Raw genomic sequence first — 23,988 nt, 5'->3', positions numbered from 1 at the left:
ATGGGTTCAGAAGCTTAAGTGCGTCTTTTTGGGGGCTGGGACTCCAACTCCCAAAATGCACCTTGTCAATCTAGGCATAATCAAGGTGAAGCTGGTCAGCAGGAGTTGTCCTTGAAGTCGATTTTTCAGGTGACTTCTTCCAGCACTTTTCTACCTGTTGCTGCTCAGGGAGTCCACTCCTTATCATTCAAGACAGGCAAAGTCCTTCTGTTGTGGAGCCTTTAGAGTGCAGCAGGTGCAGTTCTTCTAAGTGCAGTCCTCTCTTGTCCGTTCAAAGGGTCCAGTAGGGCAGTTCTTCTTCTCCAGTTATTTTTAGGCAGGGATATGAGGTGCTCTTGCAGCTCTCCCATATTTATTCTCCACTCTGGGCTGGCAAGAGAGGGGACACCCCAACCAATGGGGTTCACGTTGCCACCCTCTGCCATGAGAACTTCCTTGGAAGATTGGCTTGATTTTGTCCCCGTAGGCACATTTCAGCAAAAATCAAAATGGAGAACATCTCTCCGTGGAGTTCAGGTCTGGCTGACACAACCCATAGGTGTGGGTAACTTTTCCCTACACTCCCTTTCCTGCTCCTCTCTTAATCTAATTAGAGGGGCTCCCATCTGGCCTGGGATCAAGGTAATGGGCGCTGGCCTGGGTCCTTTGACATCCATGCTAATCAGAGAGCACCTTGGCTCAGCCTATCAAAGACTGGCCAATGAGTAGAGGCTGCTACAGGGCTGCTTTAGGTAACTTCGGGAAAGTAAGTTCTAAAACTCCTTTCTAGAATAGTTATATTAAATCCGAACTTGGCAAGGTGTGGGATTTATTGTAAATATTATTTTGATGCTTTGAATTATGTTGACAGCTCATTCATGTCAAATGTTAAACTCTAATAAAGTCTAAAAAAGCCTTCCCATGTTTGCATATATCTAGCAGTACTACAAGGGGGAAAAACAACTTTGGCTGTTTTTTTCTCACCAAGGCATGTAAAACATATTTTATAATGTCTCTGTTTTATTTATATAACAAAGCACCCTACTCCTCTTCCACCTAAGTCAGTTTCAAGGGGTGACTTACATGTAATACAAAGGTAGTTTTAGACTTTGAAAGTACTTCTAATTCCACAGTCGAATTTAGACACAGTTTTATTGTAAACCAGCCTGCAAGACAGTGCTGTTAATAAAAAATGACACCAGACACCACAGCAGTGCACTCTTAAGTTCATTATGTCCCCTGGTATCTCTAAACCTCCCTGCCCTACCATATACAAGGGACTTACAGGAAGGTAACTAATTGTAATTACACCAATTGCCATATACCTTTAAACAGAGCACTGTATCTGTGCCTAGTTAGCAGAGCCCATGGAGCATTCAGAGTCGGTAACCACCATTATCAGTCAATAAATAGAGGTGATCCGGGCAAAAAGGCTGTCTTTACTACAATCCTCATGTAGATGAATGGAAAAGAACGCTTGTCATAAGTAATTGGCTGTATATCATTCTGCATTTGCATGAATTTGGAGCAGAATTTAGTACCACAAGACAACATGAAACCCATTCTGGTTAATTTCTCTACGATTATGCGATATACTTCTCTCTTACTACTTTTTGAATTACTTTTCATTCACATGAGAGTTTTAAAACCTACCAAGCAACTCCAGTAGAATAAGTTGTTCGATCATTTTTCTATGACAGGCTTGATTCCTTCTACTCTTTTTAAAAAAAAGTTTATATTGTCAGTTTCATGGGTATATAGCATTAGGTTTGACCTGCATTCTGAGTGGTTTTGCAATTTTAATCAGTCATATGTCTTTCCCTGTGAAAGCTCATATCTCTTTTTTAACATTATGGGCCAATTCCGATGTCATGCGGAAGGCCCTCCTAGATGCGTTCAGAGGCAAACAGTTCAACCGACTCGTATTGGGAGCTGGTTAAACCAAACAACACAGTACGATGCCCAAACCCCTTCACTCACCGAATGACACGATCACTCCGATTCCGTCCTCATTTTCCAAACAAAAAGCCTCCAGAAACGCAGAAAGGAATCATCTGGTGGCATTTCCAAGTCTGATTCAAAATGCTGAAGTACGATGCGTACTTCACATGCGCTGAATCCGTCGCTGCAACCAATACGTCAGAACAGCCAGAATGGGAGTATTTTAGCCCCGATTCGCACCACAACACGATTCCTATGAACGAGATGGTGCAGCCATGAATCCGATCGTCCATGTCATCTCCATACTCAACCTCTTCAAGCACAACTACAACCTCAGCCAACGCTTTCATCGCAAAAGGTAAGTCCGACCCCAATCCATATAGATTAACGTAAAAACCACAAGAAAGACAACACAACAGAAAGCAGGGTCGCAAATACAGCCGAAATGGGGGAGGAGACTATTACTTGCATTGTGGTGTCAAATTGGTGGTTGGGGGGAAAATGTGGGTTGGTCAAATGCTCACATCAATGTTGAGTCAATATGTGGGGTGGCAAATACCCACAGCAATGTTGAGTAAATAGGGGGGTGGCAAACGCCCACAGCAATATTCAGTCAATGTCGGGGGTGGCAAATACCCACAGCAATGTTGAGTCAATATGTGGGGTGGCAAATATCCAAAGCAATTTTGAGTCAATATGGGGGTGGCAAATACCCACAGCAATGTTGAGTCAATAGCGGGAGTATCAAATACCCACAGCAATGTTCAGTCAATAGGGTGCAAATGCACTCATCAATGTTGAGTCAATAGGAGGGTGGAAAATACACACAGCAAAGTAGAAGTAAATCCGTGGTTTGGTGGGGGCTACACCATATGTGTATATGCATATCTGGTTATGGGGGTAATACCCCCATACATGAAGATGCATATCTGGGTTGGGGAGAAATACCCCCATACATAAAGATGCATATCTGGGGTTGGGGGAAATAGGCCCATACATGAAGATGCATATCTGGGATGGGGTGAAATACCCCCATACATGAAGATGCATATCTGGGGTTGGGGGAAATACCCCCATACATGAAGATGCATATCTGGGGTTGGGGGAAATACCCCCATACATGAGGATCCATATCTGGGGTTGTAGTAGAAATTAAAGCAAGACATTGTTACATGAACAATGTGACTCATGATCAAACCAAATCCTGTATCAGTACATGTGGAGTACATGCTGCAGGATTGTCCACATAAACCATCTCCCACGTTATTTTCAATGAAAGGCATTCACACACTGTTGCAGCAAAAGTAACTGTCAACTTTAATGAATGGTTTGAGTAGAGATGCAGGTGTACCATGGTCACCTGTGGACCATGGTTAGGTGGGCCTTTATGGACCACACCAATGGACTTACACACTTACACAGTCCCCACCAGGCCACTGCAACATTAGGTCACAATTTCCATGGATCACAGCTGTTCTGTGAATAGAGGCTGGGGGACAGCCTTTGGGGCAGAACCACCATGGTGCACTGCCTCACATGCCTTGACAGAAGTAGTGTCATGTCGAGCACACAAAGATCACTATCAGGTCATGGCAGGTGCAGGGATTTGGCGTTCAATGTAGGGTCCTTGCAGGGAGGCAAATCACAACTGGGCAGTCTGACCTACGTACCACAACCTTGATCAGCAGCATTGTTCCTTTTACAACAAAACATTTGTCCAGTAAAAGCAAAAGGCCAGTTTCAAGAGATGATCATAGATTGTGTGCCAATAACTTTCAGAGGGCCTGAGCATCATTGTGATCCCAGTCTGAACATGGGCCATAGCATGTCATGTATTTATAATAAGGGAATATCATCATTAAGTAGTTACAGTCAGCATGCTAAATTATAGGGGAATAGCACATTTGACGCTGGACCAGGAATTCGAAAACACACATATGTGTGTAACACACAATGAATGCATAGGTCAACAACAACACACATGAATGAATCAGCTCCCCACAGCCAGTGGAGGCAGAGTGCAGCGTCGGAGTGTAGGTGAGGTGCGGATGCCTGCCGGATTAAGTCGGATTCTCCAGCTTGCCCAGCAGAGCCCACTCAAGGTGCGGCCATCTTGCAGCCGTCCAAGCCACGCTCCCCTTGCCTGCAACATTCATCACCTCCTTCACGTGAAAAGGAGATGCAGATGGTTGGTTACACTTCTTGAGCCCATTTAAATTGTTCCTATTTCAGTGCAAACTAGCATCAATAGAGTTGGTCTCAAACCTCATGCCCACTTTTAGGTTTTTGCTTAGGCCATTTGATTGAGCATTTCAAGCTGTGACATCAGGTTTTTGAGGTCCCTTAGCCATCTTTATCAGCAGAGCCTTGTGTTTTGCATGAAGGAGAACTAGCAGTATTCTCCCTGATATCCTGGTTGCCAATGCATGCATTGCTGTAAGAGTTTCATGCAAATCATAGAGAAGCGGCATGAACAACCACACTTCAATCTGTCTAATATGGGTATGCTGGCTGGATATTTTCTCTTCCATGAAGCTTGCCACAGGTCTACGTGCTTCAGTGACACTGTAACATGAGCTGCCCAACCAGGGACCTGCTTTCATGCTGTGTAGCTTCACCCATAGAAATTCCTCCGGGCTCTGTGGAAGCCCGAAGGGAGATCTATGAAGCAAAAAGTTCAAATTATGTTATCTAACTCCTTCTAGTGTGTTTGGGTATAAAAGGTGGTTTATAACTAGTCCCAGGGGAGTAGTTTGTTCAGTAATATTGGTGGGGTGTGAGTTTCAGATTTTCCAACAATCAAGCTGGCATATAATGTTAAAATATATTATACAACAAGAAGGGCTCATCAAGGGGGCTAACGTACAATGGAAAGGGAGACAGATGTGGATTGGTAGTGGTCTTAAGTGAGAGAAAGCACAATATTTTGTAAAATAACCCAAAAACGTTAAGACTTACAAAACAGAGAGTGTATGTGCGTTTTGTCTGAGTGTATGTAAATATTCCTGGTGAAATCCGACAGACACTTCATCATACTCAACTGAAAGCACCTGTACGCAACTTTTTATTTTCTAACCAGAATGGGAAGAGATATTGAATATCTTTGTTTGGAGGGGATTTCTTAGTAGGTGCAGGTAGGCACCCACAGCTAACAAAAACACCTCAATCACAAGTAAGGTCCAGTCAAGTCTCAATAAATTAATCCTTGCTCAGCACTTAGTTTTTTGGTTGACGACCAGTCAGGGTTAACTAAGGAGACAGGTGCGTGAAGCATTTATAATCACCAAATCAGTCAATAAATAAAATACACAGCTCAATAAAAATCCATCAACAATTTATGAAAAATAGAGATTATTTGTATCTTTATAATGACACACAAATGACAAACATCCCATGTACGGAACCAGAAATATACATTTTTAAAGTCTAAATTGCTTTCTAACTCCTAAAAGTGCAAAGCCCCAACTGCGGATATCTGGTTGCACTGGACCAGGACAAAGTCAAAGTTTTAGGCCGACCTTGATGGAGTGCGGGTCATATGCAATGATGCATTCACTTTTTTCAAGCTTTTTATCTAGATTTCGAGCGATTGGGTCCTCAGATTTGGATATCAGTTCAATGACGCTGGCCTTCAGCAGGGCGATGCCTTGAGGAGTCCTGGAGGTATTTGTCTAAGTTGTTGACAGCAAGGGGCTTCGGATCTTTCATCAGGGCAAACCTGCACAGTCAGTCTGAGTTGCAACTCGACGTTGCTGGCTTGACTCTCATTGTCAAAGCTGGTCTTCTTATACAGCTTTTTCACAAAAGTTGGTGAAGAGTTCCAAAATTTAGAGATCTTATTCTGAAAGGTTTCTTGAGGGTCAGAAAGTATCCAGAGCACCGGCCATGGGTTCAGAAGCTTAAGTGTGTCTTTTTGGGGTCTGGCACTCCAACTCCCAAAATGTACCTTGTCAATCTAGCCAAAATCAAGGTGAAGCTGGTCAGCAGGAGTTGTCCTTGAAGTTGATTTTTAAGGTGACTTCTTCCAGCACTTTTCTACCTGTTGCTGCTCAGGGAGTCCACTCCTTATCATTCAAGACAGGCAAAGTCCTTCTGTTGTGGAGCCTTTAAAGTGCAGCAGGTGCAGTTCTTCTGAGTGCAGTCCTCTCTTGTCCGTTCAAAGGGTCCAGCAGGGCAGTCCTTCTTCTCCAGTTGTTTTTAGGCAGGGATATGAGGTGCTCTTGCAGCTCTCCCATATTTATTCCCCACTCTGGGCTGGCAAGAGAGGGGATACCCCAACCAATGGGGTTCACATTGCCACCCTCTGCCATGAGAACTTCCTTGGAAGATTGGCATATTTTTGTCCCCGTCGGCACATTTCAGCAAAAATCAAAATGGAGAAAATGTCTCCTAGGAGTTCAGGTCTGGCTGACACAACCCATAGGTGTGGGTAACTTTTCCCTACACTCCCCTTCCTGCTCCACTCTTAATCTAATTAGAGGGGCTCCCATCTGGCCTGGGATCAATGTATTGGGCGCTGGCCTGGGTCCTTTGACATCCGTGCTAATCAGGGAGCAGCTTGGCTCAGCCTAACAAAGACTGGCCAATCAGTAGAGGCTGCTACAGGGCTGCTTTAGGTAACGTCAGGAAAGTAAGTTCTAAAACTCATTTCTGGAATAGTTATTTTAAATCCAAACTTGGCAAGGTGTGGGATTTATTGAAACTATTATTGTGATGCTTTGAATTATGTTGACAGCTCATTCATGTCAAATGTTAAACTCTATTAAAGTCTAAAAAAGCCTTCCCATGTTTGCAGCAGCACTACAATGGGGAAAAACAACTTTGTCTATTTTTCTCTCACCAAGGCATATATAACATATTTTATAATGTCCCTGTTTTTTTTTTTATAACAAAGCACCCTACTCCTGTTCCACCTAAGGCAGTTTCAAGGGGTGACTTATATGTAAAACAGAGGTAGTTTTAGACTTTGAAAGTACTTCTAATTCCACAGTCGAATTTAGACACTGTTTTATTGTAAACCAGCCTGCAAGACAGGGCTGTTAAGAGATAAATGAAACCAGACACCACAGCAGTGCACACTTAAGTTCATTATGTCTCCTGGTATCTCTAAACCTCCATGCCCTACCATATACAAGGGACCTACAGGGAGGTAACCAATTGTAATTACACCAATTGCCATATTCATTTTAAACAGAGCACTGTATCTTTGCCTTGCTAGCAAGCCCATGGAGCATTCAGCGTCAGTAACCACCATTATCAGTCAATAAATAGAGGTGATCAGGGCAAAAAGGCTGACTTTACTACAATCCTCATGTAGATGAATGGAAAAGAATGCTTGTCATAAGTAATTGACTGTATACCATTACGCATCTGCAGGAATTTGGAGCAGAATATGGTACCACAAGGCAACATGAAACCCATTCTGGTTAATTTTTCTAAGATTATGCAATATACTTCTCTCTTACAACTTTTTCAATTACTTTTCCTTCCCATGAGAGTTTTAAAACCTACCAAGCACCTCCAGTAGAATAAGTTGTTCGATCATTTTTCTATGACAGGCTTGATTCCTTCTACTCTTTTTTAAAAAAAAAAAGTTTATATTGCCAATGTCATGGGTATACAGCATTAGGTTTGACCTGCATTCTGAATGGCTTTGCAATTTTAATCAGTCATATGTCTTTCCCTGTGAAAGCCCATATCTCTTTTTTAACATTATGGGCCGATTCTGATGTCGTGCGGGAGGCCCTCCCAGTTGCGTTCAGAGGCAAATGGTTCAACCGACTCGTATTGGGAGCCGGTTAAACCAAAGAACACAGTACAATGCCCAAACCCCTTCACTCACCGAATGACACGGTCAGTCCGATTCCGTCCTCATTTTCCAAACAAAAAACCTACGGAAATGCAGAAAGGAATCGTCTGGTGGCATTTCCAAGTCTGATTCCAAATGCTGAAGTACAATGCGTACTTCACATGCGCTGAATCCGTCGCTGCAACCAATACGTTAGAACAGCCAGAAGGGGAGTATTTCAGCACCGATTCGCACTACAACATGATTCCTGTGAACGAGATAGTGCAGCCATAAATCCGATCGTCCATGTCATCTCCATACTCAACCTCTTCAAGCACTACTACAACCTCAGCCAACGCTTTCATTGCAGAAGGTAAGTCCGACCTCTACCCAAACAGATTACCGTAAAAACCACAAGAAAGACAACACAACAGAAAGCAGGGTCGCAAATACAGCCGAAATGGGGGGGAGGAGAATATTACTTGCATTGTGGTGTCAAATTGGTGGTTGGGGGGGAAAATATGGATTGGTCAAATGCCCACATCAATGTTGAGTCAATATGGAGGGTGGCAAATACACACAGCAATGTTGAGTCAATGGGGGGGGGGCAAACGCCCACAGCAATATTGAGTCGATGTCGGGGGTGGCAAATACCCACAGCAATGTTGAGTCAATATGTGGGGTGGCAAATATCCAAAGCAATTTTTAGTCAATATGGGGGTGGCAAATACCCACAGCAATGTTGAGTCAATAGCGGGAGTGGCAAATACTCACAGCAATGTTCAGTCAATAGGGGGAAAATGCACACAGCAATGTTTTGTCAATAGGGGGGTGGAAAATACACACAGCAATGTAGAAGTAAATCCGTGGTTTGGTGGGGGATACACCATATGTGTATATGCATATCTGGTTATGGGGTGCAATACCCCCACACATGAAGATGCATATCTGGGTTGGGAGAAATACCCCATACATGAAGATGCATATCTGGGGTTGAAGGAAATAGCCCCATACATGAAGATGCATATCTGTGGTTGGGGGAGATACCCCCATCAATGAAGATGCATATCTGGGGTTGGGGTGAAATACCCCCATACATGAAGATGCATATCTGGGGTTGGGGGGAAATACCTCCATACATGAGGATCCATATCTGGGGTTGTGGTAGAAATTAAAGCGAGACATTGTTACATGAACAATGTGACTCATGATCAAACCAAATCCTATATCAGTACATATGGAGTACATGCTGCAGGATTGTCCACATAAACCATCTCCCACATTATTGTCAATGAAAGGCCTTCATACACTGTTGCAGCAAAAGTAACTGATAACTTTGAGGAATGGGTTGAGTAGAGATGCAGGTGTACCATGGTTAGGTGGGCCTTCATGGACCAGACCAATAGACTTACACACTTACACATTTCCCACCAGGCCACTGCAACATTAGGTCACAATTTCCATGGATCACAGCTGTTCTGTGAATAGAGGCTGGGGGACAACCTTTGGGGAAGAACCACCATAGTGCACTGCCTCACATGCCTTAACAGAGGTAGTGTCATGTCGAGACACAAACATCACTATCAGGTCATGGCAAGTGCAGGGATTTGGCGTTCAATGTGGTGTCCTTGCAGGGAGGCAAATTACCACTGGGAAGTCTGACCTACTTACCACAACCTTGATCAGCAGCATTGTTCCTTTTACAACAAAATATTTGTCCAGTAAAATCAAAAGGCCACGTTCAAGAGATGATCATAGATTGTGTGCCAATTAGTTTCATAGGGCCTGAGCATCATTGTGATCCCAATCCGAACATGGGTCATAGCATGTCATGTATGTATAATGATGGAATGTCATCATTAAGTAGTTACAGTCAGCATGCTAAATTATAGGGGAATATCACATTTGACGCTGGACCAGGAATTAGAAAACACACATATGTGTGTAACACACAATGAATGCATAGGTCCACAACAACACACACAGAAACATCGCGGGTGACAACACCACTCCAATGTACTAAAAAAAGTAAGACATTGTGATGCATCTGTGTACTGTAAAGCACAGAAGATATCAGCACAGACAACACACATGTCCACAGACACTGCCACTCAGTGCGGCGTTCGGTGTCTCCAACAACAACAACACAGAAGTGGTTGTGTCACAGTTGTCATTAAAATATCTATAGTCATAAACAATATTGTTTATGAAAGAAGCATGTGCCAACATAAATGTAGGATACTGTCCTATGTGTGGACTGGTATCGCGGAACTCAAATAACAATCTGCATGTGTCTACGGACCTCTTTTGCGAATGTCATTCGCAGCCAATCTCCATCTAGCTTCTCAATCTGTAGTGTATTCTGGCAATTAATAATTAAATTTTGAATGTGCAGATTGTGTCCTGTATAGTAGTATGAGTAAGCATGAGTCACAAGGCATAGGATCCACAAACAGTGTTGGTGTGGCTAGTGCACAGCTCATTGTGTAAGATAGGCTGCCAGCACTGGTGAGGATGCTGGGGTGGTGGCTCAATGTGTGGATCAAAAACGCAAGTGACTTAGTCATCCTGAAGCCAGAAAATATGTGTACATCTTGTGAGGATGAAAGACATATGCCGAATTTAGTCTGCTTTGTCCACATTTGGCACTGAAACAATGTCCAAAACATTACATTGAAACATCAAGGAGACTCTCAACAAACACACATTCCCATCAAGCCATAAGTCCATATTAAGGGCCGATGTAGGTAGGCAAATACCGGTCGGAAACAGCCGAAAATACAGAATTTTGGCCGTTTCCGACCGATATGTGGATATTGAGATTTAGGGGCATGTAAAATTACAGAATCGGTAATTTTACCGATTCTGTAATTTTACAGATTCGGTAAAATACCGAATTGGTAAAATTACCGATTCTGTAATTTTAGATGTAGGTAGCACTGTTTTCAGTGCTACAAGAGTTTAAGAATTCGTTACTTACCACCAACTAGAAGTTGGTGGTAAATAATGAAAACCCTTCAAAAAGCATTTTTTTTGCTTTAAAAATTGTGCCATGTTGCAGACATACATGCCCTAAGGGCATGTATGTCAGCAACATGTGCACCCATGCACAATTGAGGGGTGCAACAGGGTGTCAAAGTAACACCCTGCCACCCTTCAATGTTTCCCCCAATTGGTAATTGACATTGATTCCTATGGGCCTCAAGGCCCATAGGAATCAATGACAAATACAGACCCGGTAAATACCAATTTATTAATTACCGAATCATACCGATTCGGTAATTAATTCGGTAAATATACCTACATCCCGATTGCGAGTTCTTAAATACCGATTCGGTATGATTCGGTATTTAAGAATCGGTAATCTGGGATTACCTACATCGGGCCCTAAATGTGCACAATGTGAGCCCTAATGAACACACACAAGAGTGACCCTTGCTAAACCAGATCAGAGGTAACAAAAGTTGTGAGAATGATAAAAATAATGGAAATGTATGCACTGTTCCAGTTTCAAATGTGTGATTGCTCACAGTGCAAGGTGTTTACCTCAGCACAACCACAGACAACATCACAATGACCATCTCCCTTGGTATCATCATACAACAGACATTCAAAGTCAGAATGCCAGCAATAACCATGCATGTGTAGTGTACTGGCAAGTCTGGGCATGCGTACCTAGGCTACTCTTACTCCAGGTAGAACAACAACACACATTCAATTCTTGGACATTGATGGAGCTGTGCCCCTCTAAGGAAAGGATTTCTATCTATTGTTCATGCTTCATGACATTGCAAATTTAGCGATCACTTCACCCATCCCTGAGTCTGACCACTTTCAAAGGCCAATAATGACCAATTAAGGAGTACAAATCCCTACAAATGGTAAAATGCCACTTGTGCCAACACATAATTCACACAAGGCTTGGCTAGATTGAAGAAACTTTTACACTGATGACAATGGGTTTTACATATGACAGTGTACTCAAAGTGGACATTCACACAATCAGAAATGAAAATCCATTGGCAGACATCAAGTTGCGGACAACACATTCCACATCTACATATTAACTTTGACAACTTTATTTGACTACTAACATACACAAAATCTAACAATATGTACACATAAAGATGGCTTCCTGGTCTGCAGGAAAGATAGTTGTGCAGGTATAACCCCTCTCACATCCACCACAAAATACATGCTAGTAACTCTATCAAACACACAAGCATGTCATAAGCCACATATGCCGCAGCTAGTTGGAAAAAAATATTTGGTCCGCAAGCTACAGCCATGTACTCCAACTGTTCAAACACAAATGTCACAAGCTCATCCGTGGGCTCCCCTACTCACAAACACATATATATGTACAGCACCACTCCTCATCACTATGTACACAACTCGCACATACATGACATGCACATTATGTACTGTAGTCATCACATCCTCAGCAGATGACAACCTGTACATTTGCATCTGCACAGAAGACAGAAACACATTCTCTCTGTGCACTCACTGTACTCTTGCCTCACCACATGTACCAACCACATGCCAAGTCAACTGACATCACAGCACTCATAATACAGCTTGGTGTGACACAGAACAGCATCAATGTAGCTCATATCATTCTCAAAAGACATATGATACACAATTCATATGCTTAACTATGACTTGTGTGTGGTGGGAGAATGCAATCCAAGCTGGGATAATGCATAAACAACATACCTGCAATGTCACCTACCAAAAGCAGAATGGCATGAACATCAGCTAAATGAGTGATCAATAGACTATGAAGAAAATATTCCCCTTACCTAACAAAAACTACTGCAACTATTTGAGTCCAGTAGAAGCAGATGGTTGGAAGACCTTGAGAATACTGCTCGGCCTACACTCACCATGTGCTCCGTAAATGCACAAGATGTATTCGCAGACACTAATGCTTTTTGCCCACAGTGGGATCACACATTGTAATCCTCACATGTCCTCAGGGTTGGTTTGATGCTTGAATGGGTACACCTCTCAATAGTTTCAAGTCGTCTGACAGATATTACATCACAGACTATTGAAGTGATTAAGGTGGGGAAGGTAAGGTAGGGATCAGCAGGGAGGGAGATCTAATAAACACACAATTACTGAAATTAAAATGTCAGAGGTACTTTCTTACACTCTCAGTAATTATCCTTCCCCTCTACTCAATAGTATAATGACAATACCTGTAAACAAAAATAACTGTAAGGATAACAGTTTATTAATGGGTTGTTTCTTCACAGTGGAACTAGTACGGTAGTATAGTTACAACTAAAGGGAAGAGAAAAATATCATAAATATCCTGCTTCATTAATAATGCTCGGATTAGCTCTTATACTGTGTCTACATACTCCTTTATTTGTCATGCATTGTTTCACAGGGGAGGTGTTAGGGAGTCATCTTGCATTCTCACACTTTTCCCCTGTTGGCAGGCCTAACAAATAGCAAGATTGAAGACACAATAGCATCTATATGAGATATAGTTCCACTGAAAACTATTCTATAGTTCATGGTAAGTTAAACAAAGTCATAAACAAAAGCTGGTCCCTTCCAGTAATCTTAGAGAAGAAAAATGCCACTTAACACCACAGTCAGACTGTAAACAACATTGGGGAATAACTGTTAATGTTAGCCCCTTAATATTCCTCTTCACATGAGTCTTGTAATCCAACTCACCATCAGAGAGAAACAACACAAAGACAAGTGAATAATGCACTATTCACCTCCTCCCCTCCTCTGCAAGGCCTCCACCGAGACCCGCCAACAGACAAGAGAACAGGATGCCAATAATCCCCAAGGGGCAAGGAACAACTCTCCCCCTCTGCAAGGACCGCTCCAAAGACCCGCCAACAGAAGGGAGAGTAAGACTTCAGCCAACAGCGAGGGTCGAGTGAACACCTTGGTAACCGCAGGAGTCACCCGCAAGCCCACCGGTAAAAGAAAACAAGGGAGAAGTAGTGCTACAGACACCCTTACCGGACCAACTCGCCATGGTACATAAGCCAGAGTTGAGCAAAATAATCAGCAGCGCTGCAATGCCCTAAAAGTAAGCTGACACCTGAAAGCATGACATATGTGTAGCCCAAAACTTAAGTTGACAATGACACCCATGAAATGCAGACCCAACATTTTGAAAACATTCTGTCAAAGTGTCAAAACTCTATGTAGCATATGCAATCCATACCACACTAACATCATTGCACATATAAACAACGCATTCCACATGTACAGTTAACTCTGAAACAAGTTGTTGTACACACATATTTGGAAACAAAAATAAAACATGCTTTATTCAACCTCCAATAAAAAATCTATGAATAGAAAAAGGCCATTGTCCAGTCCATCAATGTTCATTGTCCAGATGAGCTTGAAACATCATGCCCATCTAGTCTCGCCTACCCAATTCCTGCAAGGGGACACCTCCCCTGGGCAGGGCATCTTGGGGGCATGCCCGGCACCAAAGGGGAAAATTATTGGGGTCTGGGTTGTGTTTTGGGAGGGATGGGAGCAGAAGGGGTGTCAAATATAGAATTTATGCTGGTCTACTTGATGATGTCTACGCGTCTCCGGCCGCATTGCCTCATAGGAAGTGTAGTCAGGAACACTCCCAATGGCAGTGTTCTAGTGTGTGCGCGTCGTTCTCTGGTTAGATCCGACACACACGAAGCAAGGTTGACCTTGCCACTATTCTACAAGATCTGCAGAAGACACAGACATTGATTCACCGTTTGAAAGTCACATACAATTCTAGTGAAATCAATTTGTTTCCATGGGTGTGTGCTAAGTCACAGCCATGCAGTCAATAGCCATATGTATCCAGCTGAATAGATGAGACAGATGCCTATCTGCACATCACAAACATATTCAGCATGCATCGCCTACACTGTTCCACATTGAGAAACTTGCAATAAGTTGACAACTGAAAGCATGACATATGTGTAGCCCAAATCTTAATTCGGCAATGACACCCATGAAATGCAGACCCAACATTTTGAAAACATTCTGTCAAAGTGTCAAAACTCTATGTAGCATATGCAATCCATGCCAAACTAACATCATTGCACATATAAACAACGCATTCCACATGTACAGTTAACTCTGAAACAAGTTTTTGTACACAAATATTTGGAAACAAAAATAAAACATGCTTTATTCAACCGCCAATAAAAAATCTATGAATAGAAAAAGGCCATTGTCCAGTCCATCAATATTCATTGTCCAGATGAGCTTGAAACATCATGCCCATCTAGTCTCGCCTACCCAATTCCTTCAAGGGGACACCTCCCCTGGGCTGGGCATCTTGAGGGCATGCCAGGCACCAAAGGGGACACATTATTGGGGTCTGGGTTGGGTTTTGGGAGGGATGGGAGCAGAAGGGGTGTCAGGCTCCATTGCAGTGATAGGATTGATGGCAGGTGTGGGACTCCACTGCAGTGGTTGGCTCTGATTGAGAGGGGTGATCTTTAGTGGGATGGGCAGTTGGAGCCGGGGATGGGGTGACCTTAACTAATTTAGGGATCTTACATTTTTTGATGGATGACTCTGAAATGGGGAGGGTAGATGTCTTTGTTGTGGGTTTTTTAGTCAATTTAGAAGTACTGGAATTGTCTGGGGATTTATGGGGTGTAGGAGTGGATGTTTTGGATTGGGACCAGATGGATTTTCTGCTGGGAGTTATTTCCTTCTGATCCTTCTTGGGGAGGGCGTTGCAGATGCTACTGGATGCATCATACTGGGGGAACTTCCTCTTCTTTGGAGGGGGAGTGTATGTTTGTGAAGGGAAGAATTCAATGGGAACAAGGTGGGGAACCTGGGCTGGGGTGGGTGCAGGAGAGGAAAGAGTAGGGGTTGTGGAGGCAGACCGTTGTCAGGCATGCGGTGTGTCAGTGGATGCATGTGTGTCGGGTTCTGTCACTTCCTTTGGTTAGAGTGTGCTGTCTGTAGCATGAGGGTGCGTGTGTGTGGTTTGCAACTACTGTCTGTGTTTGTGTGCTGCATGTGGATGTTGCAGTGTGTGAATGTGTGTGTTTGCATGTGCTTGGGTCTGGGAGATTAGTTGGGGTGGTGGATGAGGAAGAGGTGAGAGGGGGAGGTACTGTTGGAGGAGAGACAGTGCTGCCATCAGTGTTGAGTACTGAGAGAAGGGGTCCCAGCAAACGAAAGCTTAATATATACAAAGTGACAGACAATGAAGAGACAATTAATTCACATACATTGTTATTTAATCACAATGTAGGTATATCTTGAGTAGCACAAGAATGCATATATAAATAATTTCCAGAATATTTACAAGTGCCCCTGGGAAGGAGGGAAGTGGTATCGTGAAGGGAGGTGTAGGTAAAGGATAGTGACATAAAACACGGCCAAACGGCCTCACTGTATTATCTAAATATAGTCAAACACAGACAAAAAGACCATCAGTTCAAAAAATCATTATGAACATGTCATGCTCCACATATTACAATCAATGTCAAATTTATGGGGTCGAGCTGAAGAGAAACCAAAAGCTGTCGACGTTTCGACCCCTTGAAAGTGACAGGTACTAATTATTCCCTTGTAGCGGGGTCTTCATCAGGACGGGGCAGGAGACCCAGCGGTGCTTGTCTTTGGTGGGGATGGAAGAGAGGAGGAACACTCTCGAAGAGAGGAAACTCGAGATCTGAATGGGTGGAAAAGGATCGGCCATCAAAGTGTGGTTCAGGTAGCAAGAGCGTTCTAGGTCCGCCCGTAGGTCGGGCACCTCGTGGTAAAAACCGCTGCGGCGTAGATCGTCGTGTTAGAGTACAACGTCCGAGATAGGTAGAGTTAATCCATCTAAGTACGATGCGCGGTCAGTAATGGAGACCGGCTTCTTCCAAGTTGTTCTATAGCCAAGAGTATGTGCCATCAGTGTTGAGGCAATAGCCTGATCTGATCTCTGTAGGGCAGACATGTTTGAGTGAATGCCCTCCATGTACGATGACGTCTGTCAAAAGAGTTGTGTGTGCATGGAGCTCACTCAACATCGATGTCCGCTCCACTGAGATCTGCCGCAGGAGGTCATTGGTCTCAAGACTGAGGGCAGCAGGGGAGACAGGTACAGTCGGTGAGGTGCAAGGCCCAAAGGAGAGTTTGCCTCTGCCACGGGAGTGGCCATGGACACTGGACTTGGGCGCAGCTGAGATGGTGGAGATGGTAGTGGTGGTGAAAGTAGACTCTTATATAGTTGATGCACACTGTCCTGTGTCATCAATGCATGGTGTCATGTAGCAGAATCATATAGATTTGAATATTAAAAACAAATCACGTTTCATAGTTGAAATAAAAATTCTACACACGTCTACGTCTGATAACTGCAGGTTCACAATGCTTCAGGTGGAACACCATTCCACTGGTACATGCTGCTGCAATGACTGGAGGGAATCTAGGAATTGAACCCATTTCCAGTATGTGTACAGTCAACACTGTTAAACAATGTTGGCCACACTGAACTAGTCCACCTTTGTATGGACAAAATCTGACTGTCCCTCCCTTTGATTACACAGTATGCACACTTTGTACTGCTGATATTGCTAATGTCTAACATATCATGTGGGTAACAAACTTCAATTTGGTGGATGTTTGACATCTCAAAATCAGACAGTGATGGCAAAAACAGTGTTTACCAAGCCATCAAGTTGGAGTATTCAAGACCATTAACACACATGTCAACAGTTGTGACTGTGTACTTCACATCATACCTCACAAATGCTGCCAAGTTGCAAGCAGTGACTACCTGTGTTTGACACTGAATATCTTGTGATTTTACCATCACAAACTCCTACACATGGACTCGCTCTTTCAAATGTTTTTTGTGGATTTTTACAAAAAATCATGGGTCAGGTCATTGTGACATGTGACCAGAGTTACTCTAGCTGTGACTGTCCCATGGGATACATGTGATCACAGTTAGCTGCACGTCTGGGAAAAATTTTTGCACATGGACCAAGCCAAACCAATCTAGGCCTCAACATTGACAAAGTATTCTGCCAAAATGTTTAGCATGTGATTTCAACAATTGGAAATCTCCTATTACAACATACTTCAATGATTTGTTCAGACCACTCTGAGAACAGGATCACACATCAGTGAATGTGCAGACACTTGCCAAGCTATTGGATTCATGCTGAAACTCATAGACGTCTTGTGAAAATTAGAAAGCACACGTGCATGTCACTACAGTTACAATCCCTGAAAAATACTCACTCACATGTCTCTGATGAATGGGGCATTACCTGTCATCTATTGATCCAACAGCATTTTTAACTTGTGAAAATGATTGCACATTTGGCAGACTTACGACCTGTAAAAGTGCCATTAAGCTCAGATCCCAAAACCTGCCAGAATAAAGATAGAAGTGCAACATGTAACTGACTCACCCCCTCCTTGCTGCTGTCGGGCCTTCAACTGCCCATCCAGATCAGGGAAGACCATTGTTATAATGCGAAGCATGTGTGGGGTCAATGTTCACTGGCCACCTCACTTTTCCCGGTTTAGGGAGGACCAGCTGGACCTCAGCAATCCTCTCGGCCCAGCCACAAATGACCTGCCACCTCTTGCGGCAATGACAGGCCTGACGATATGCGACCTTCATGTCACACACCTTCTTGGCGATGGTCAGCCACATTCTTGCCTTCTCATGGGAGTTGACCTGTAAGGATGACATATTGATAGTCCCTTAGTGTACATGCGTCATGTACCTGAATCGCACACTACTACACATAGCTTGTGGTCATATTTTCACAAATAACTAAGGGTAATGGATCTGGCATCATGTGCATCAGTCCTGTGTTCGATCTAATCTGTTTTTCATTTTGAACAGTGATGACATGTTTGCCTCAGTACACACACTTCTACAGCACTGTGCCTGGACAAATCAGTTCTCTACACCCAGTGAAATTTGCAAAAAACATAAAGGAATGACTATGATAGAGAGCACTGTTATTCACACTCACCTTCTCATCTGGTTTGCCAGACATCTGGCTGGAGTGTGTCCAGCAAGGCCTGGTTCTCCTCCTCAATGGAAGCTTGGGCCCTGGGTTGTGTCCTTGGTATTGTGGCTACCAGAGGATGTTGAAAAACCAAAGGTGATGATGGACGGAGCGTTGACAACACAAACACTCACCCCCAGTCAACTGATCTGGGTTTAATCCATCACCGTTCTTTAGCTCACTCAGCCACCCCAGTTCAGACATGGGCATATGCAAATCAGTCTGACCCTGTGCCTCATGGGAACAGTCCAGCCCAAACTGCCAAGCCATGTCTTCCCTGGACCGGAATCAAGCTTCCCAGGACCGGTTTCTGGCATTACAGCCGTCTTCAGCCGGGCTTGCTTGACTCCAGTGGCAAAGTGAGCAAGGGACTCACGTCTGAGCATACCCTGCCAACTTAGGGCGAACAAAGAAAAACCAAAGGTGATGATGGACGGAGCGTTGACAATACAAACACTCACTCACCCCCAGTCAACTGATCTGGGTTTAATCCATCACCGTTCTTTAGCTCACTCAGCCACCCCAGTTCAGACATTGGCATATGCAAATCAGTCTGACCCTGTGCCTCATGGGAACAGTTCAGCCCGAACTGCCAAGCCATGTCTTCCCTGGACCGGAATCAAGCTTCCCAGGACCGGTTTCTGGCATTACAGCCGTCTTCAGCCGGGCTTGCTTGACTCCAGTGGCAAAGTGAGCAAGGGACTCACGTCCGAGCATACCCTGCCAACTTAGGGCGAACAAAGAAAAACCAAAGGTGATGATGGACGGAGCGTTGACAATACAAACACTCACCCCCAGTCAACTGATCTGGGTTTAATCCATCACCGTTCTTTAGCTCACTCAGCCACCCCAGTTCACGCATGGGCATATGCAAATCAGTCTGACCCTGTGCCTCATGGGAACAGTCCAGCCCGAACTGCCAAGCCATGTCTTCCCTGGACCGGTATCAAGCTTCCCAGGACCGGTTTCCGGCATTACAGCCGTCTTCAGCCGGGCTTGCTTGACTCCAGTGGCAAAGTGAGCAAGGGACTCACGTCTGAGCATACCCTGCCAACTTCCCAGGATGCTTGTTTCCGGTCCATGGAAGACATGGCTTGGCAGTTCGGGCTGGACTGTTCCCATGAGGCACAGGGTCAGACTGATTTGCATATGGCCATGTCTGAAATGGGGTGGCTGAGTGGGCTAAAAAATGGTGATGGATTAAACCCAGATCAGTTGACTGGGGGTGAGTGTTTGATTTGCTCAAACGCTCCGTCCATCATGCCCTTTTGTATCGCTTTGTTCGCCCTAAGTGTGGCAGGGTATGCTCAGACGTGAGTCCCTTGCTCACTTGGCCACTGGATTCAAGATAGCCTGGCTGATGAGGATTATGAATCCAAAACCGGTCCCAGGATGCTTGTTTCCGGTCCATGGAAGACATGGCTTGGCAGTTCGGGCTGGACTGTTCCCATGAGGCACAGGGTCAGACTGATATGCATATGGGCATGTCTGAAATGGGGTGGCTGAGTGGGCTAAAGAATGGTGATGGATTAAACCCAGATCAGTTGACTGGGGGTGAGTGTTTGATTTGCTCAAACGCTCCGTCCATCATCCCCTTTTGTATCGCTTTGTTCGCCCTAAGTGTGGCAGGGTATGCTCAGACGTGAGTCCCTTGCTCACTTGGCCACTGGATTCAAGATAGCCTGGCTGATGAGGAGTATGAATCCGAAATCGGTCCCAGGATGCTTGCTTCCGGTCCATGGAAGACATGGCTTGGCAGTTCGGGCTGAACTGTTCCCATGAGGCACAGGGTCAGACTGATTTGCATATGGCCATGTCTGAAATGGGGTGGCTGAGTGGGCTAAAGAATGGTGATGGATTAAACCCAGATCAGTTGACTGGGGGTGAGTGTTTGATTTGCTCAAACGCTTCGTCTATCATCCCCTTTTGTATCGCTTTGTTCGCCCTAAGTGTGGCAGGGTATGCTCAGACGTGAGTCCCTTGCTCACTTGGCCACTGGATTCAAGACAGCCTGGCTGATGAGGATTATGAATCCAAAACCGGTCCCAGGATGCTTGTTTCCGGTCCATGGAAGACATGGCTTGGCAGTTCGGGCTGGACTGTTCGCATGAGGCACAGGGTCAGACTGATTTGCATATGGCCATGTCTGAAATGGGGTGGCTGAGTGGGATAAAGAATGGTGATGGATTAAACCCAGATCAGTTGACTGGGGGTGAGTGTTTGATTTGCTCAAACGCTCCGTCCATCATCCCCTTTTGTATCGCTTTACCAGAGGATGTTGTCACAGCAGCAGAGAGATGGGGAGGTGCTGTAACGAAGCAGGTAGTAAAGGCAAGTGAATTCTCTAGGGAACAGACAGCAGAGGCAATCTCAAATCCATGCATAAAAAGTGATAAGTTAGCGTCAGTCGCATTGTGTGAATCAGTCCAATGCATAACATTGCTTGCAAACGAAACGCCTACAGCGACGTTTTGGTTGAAATGATACATTGGTTATAGGAGGTAACAGTCATTTTCCGTGCGCTGAAGACATGAGTCCAAAAACATGTTGCTCACCACAGCAACCAACAGCCAATGGCTGTAACCGAATCGTTTTGGATGCGGATAACGCCTGCATATTTCACCATGACAACCAATGGCTGTCACTGAATCATTTCGGATGTGGAGAATGCATCCTTTCAATACTCACCCACGTCTTTGACCATGACAATCAATGGCTGTCACCGAATCGTTTGAGATGCGGAGAACGCATCCTTTGAATACTCACCCGCGTCTTTCACCATGACAACCAATGGCTGTCACCGAATCGTTTCGGATGCAGATACCCCATCCTTTGAATAATCAGTCATCAGAGCACACACTGCTGTGAATGATGTAGTTTTTTTGAACAGTACATGTGTGTATGCACTTTATAAATGATAAAAGTGGCCTTTACATGGATAAAACACACTCCTATGAGGAGCTACCCTCAAACGGCACATGACACACTGTTTATTTGCCATGTACAAGCATGTCAGGATTAGAAATCCTGTTATCTGCATGGCAGAAGCATGGCAGTTAAACACCTCACCTATAGTAGGCTACAATGTATTTCTGAATTTAGCCAAGAAAGTCACCAGACATGGGAGATCAAAAAGGGGCCTTTCTACTTTCATCTCTACCGGTGTTCCATGACACGCTTTCGCCGTAGATTTTGATTCCACCTGGTTGCTTTGCATCAAACTCGACGCCCTGCCTCTTAAGATTTTGCTCATCCTTAATATCTACATTCACCCAGCATACAAACAGAAAAGGTCAAGAATCGAACAATTATTCGTATCACTGGGATCATTAAACTCATGTACCTGGACTCTAACATCATATTGTCAGGGGACTTCAATATGAACCTACTGCAACACAGGAAAAAAAGTACCAAAGTACCCCCACAGGCCTCTAATCGACGCGATATCCTCAGTAAGAGATACACGGCCTGTCTCGCTGACCTTTCAATGTGTGCGCTTAACAGTCAAAGCTTGACAGACTGCCCCGCGGCATACACAAGGATCTCTCACAAATCAGCCTCAACCATAGATTACACATTCACAGACTATGATTTTTTTCAGTATATCACACATTTTCAAATCATTGATAGGGCAGAGAGTGACCATCAACCGCAATCTTTCACGCTGTCAAGAAACGTCGCCAAACCAGCCAAGGCCTATGTGTTGTCTCAAGACACGCAATGTTACAAGCTCAAACCCCTTAAATGGAAAAAGGACAGTATCGGTAACATCATGGGCCCATGCACCAGCCTTTTGGAGAAATTTAAAGCTGAACCCTTAAGCATACAGGCCTGGGAGTCCTTTATTCAAGAACTAAATCATAGATTTTCTAACAAGGCGTACAGCAGCAAAACAGGTAGACCACAAGAGGCAGCTTGGTTCGCCAAAAGCCTTAGGCAACAAAAACAACCAATAAACAAACACCTAAGACAATTACGGCCCTGGAGACCTGATTCCTCTCAAGCACTCTGGTTTTTAACCTCAAAAGCAAGAAAAGACCTAAAAAGGGACACCAACGCGGCCAAGAAAGAGTTTCATGAACGACTTTGGGCGAAACTCCATTACTCCTGCAAACAAAGAAATTCCTAGCTCTTTTGGGGAATCATCAACCAGCTAACAAATGGCAGGAACCGACATTACAACTCAGACATTATGGAAGACACTTGGAGAGCATATATCAAACTCCTATGTAATTGAAATACGAACCCCAGGCACTGCAAACCATGGATCTTCAATAGGACTTGACATCTTCAACCCTGAACCACCCGAATTCTCCCAGCGGATATTACAAGTGCAAGTTCTAAAAATCATAAAAAATGTAAGCTCCGAGGGCGCTCAGGGACCAATGGCCTGCCAAATGCCCTGTTTCGGCATCATCCTTCATTCTGGTCCGGTCTCCTCACTCCGCTTTTTTCCCATGGTATAGCCTATAGCACGATCCCAGACTCTTGGCGGGGAAGTATCCTAAACCCAATACATAATTCGGGAGCACGTTCCGATCCATCTAACTATAGGTTGATAGCATTATTTGACGTAGAGGCAAAAATGTATGCATCAAATCTGTTGGCAGACTTAGAGGACTGGGTCAGCTGAATAAATCTTATTCCTCACACGCAAACAGGCGTCCAGGCAGGGATGGGTAACCTCACAAACATCTACGCGGTCACCCTTTTAGCCAACCAAGCCCGTACAAATTCAAGGCCCCTGTATGCATGCTTTATCGACCTTAAAGCAGCCTTCGATAAAGTTTTGAGAGCTAAGCTTTGGGTATGCAAAATTGGGGGGCACCATCCAAACTCCTGGTGGCCATAATCAACCGGTATTCATGGAATTGGGTTCAAATTAGGAAAGGAGACAGGCGCAGTATTACCAACAAGATACCAACAGCCAACGGGCTAAAACGGTAGTGTGTGTTAGCCCCCTGCCTATTTAACATCTACATCGCCAACCTCCATAAGCAGCTTTGGTAAATTCAATCTGATTCCCAAAAATTGGGCAATATATCCACACCTTGTCTCCAATACATGGACAACTTAATTTTTTTTCCCTTTTCTTTACATTTTATATAGTTCTTGAATCACCCGCGGAGGGGTATCTCAGCGCTTTGGACCCTACTGCCAGACAGGCTGTTGGTAGATGTTAAAATAGAGCGGTCTTAAGGAGTTTCCTGAAGTGCACATAGTCGGAGCATTGTCTAAGGTGAATGGGGA

Source organism: Lissotriton helveticus, chromosome 4_1, assembly GCF_964261635.1.
Source record: "Lissotriton helveticus chromosome 4_1, aLisHel1.1, whole genome shotgun sequence".
NCBI classification, from domain to species: Eukaryota; Metazoa; Chordata; class Amphibia; order Caudata; family Salamandridae; genus Lissotriton; species Lissotriton helveticus.
This window is presented reverse-complemented; position numbering follows the sequence as displayed.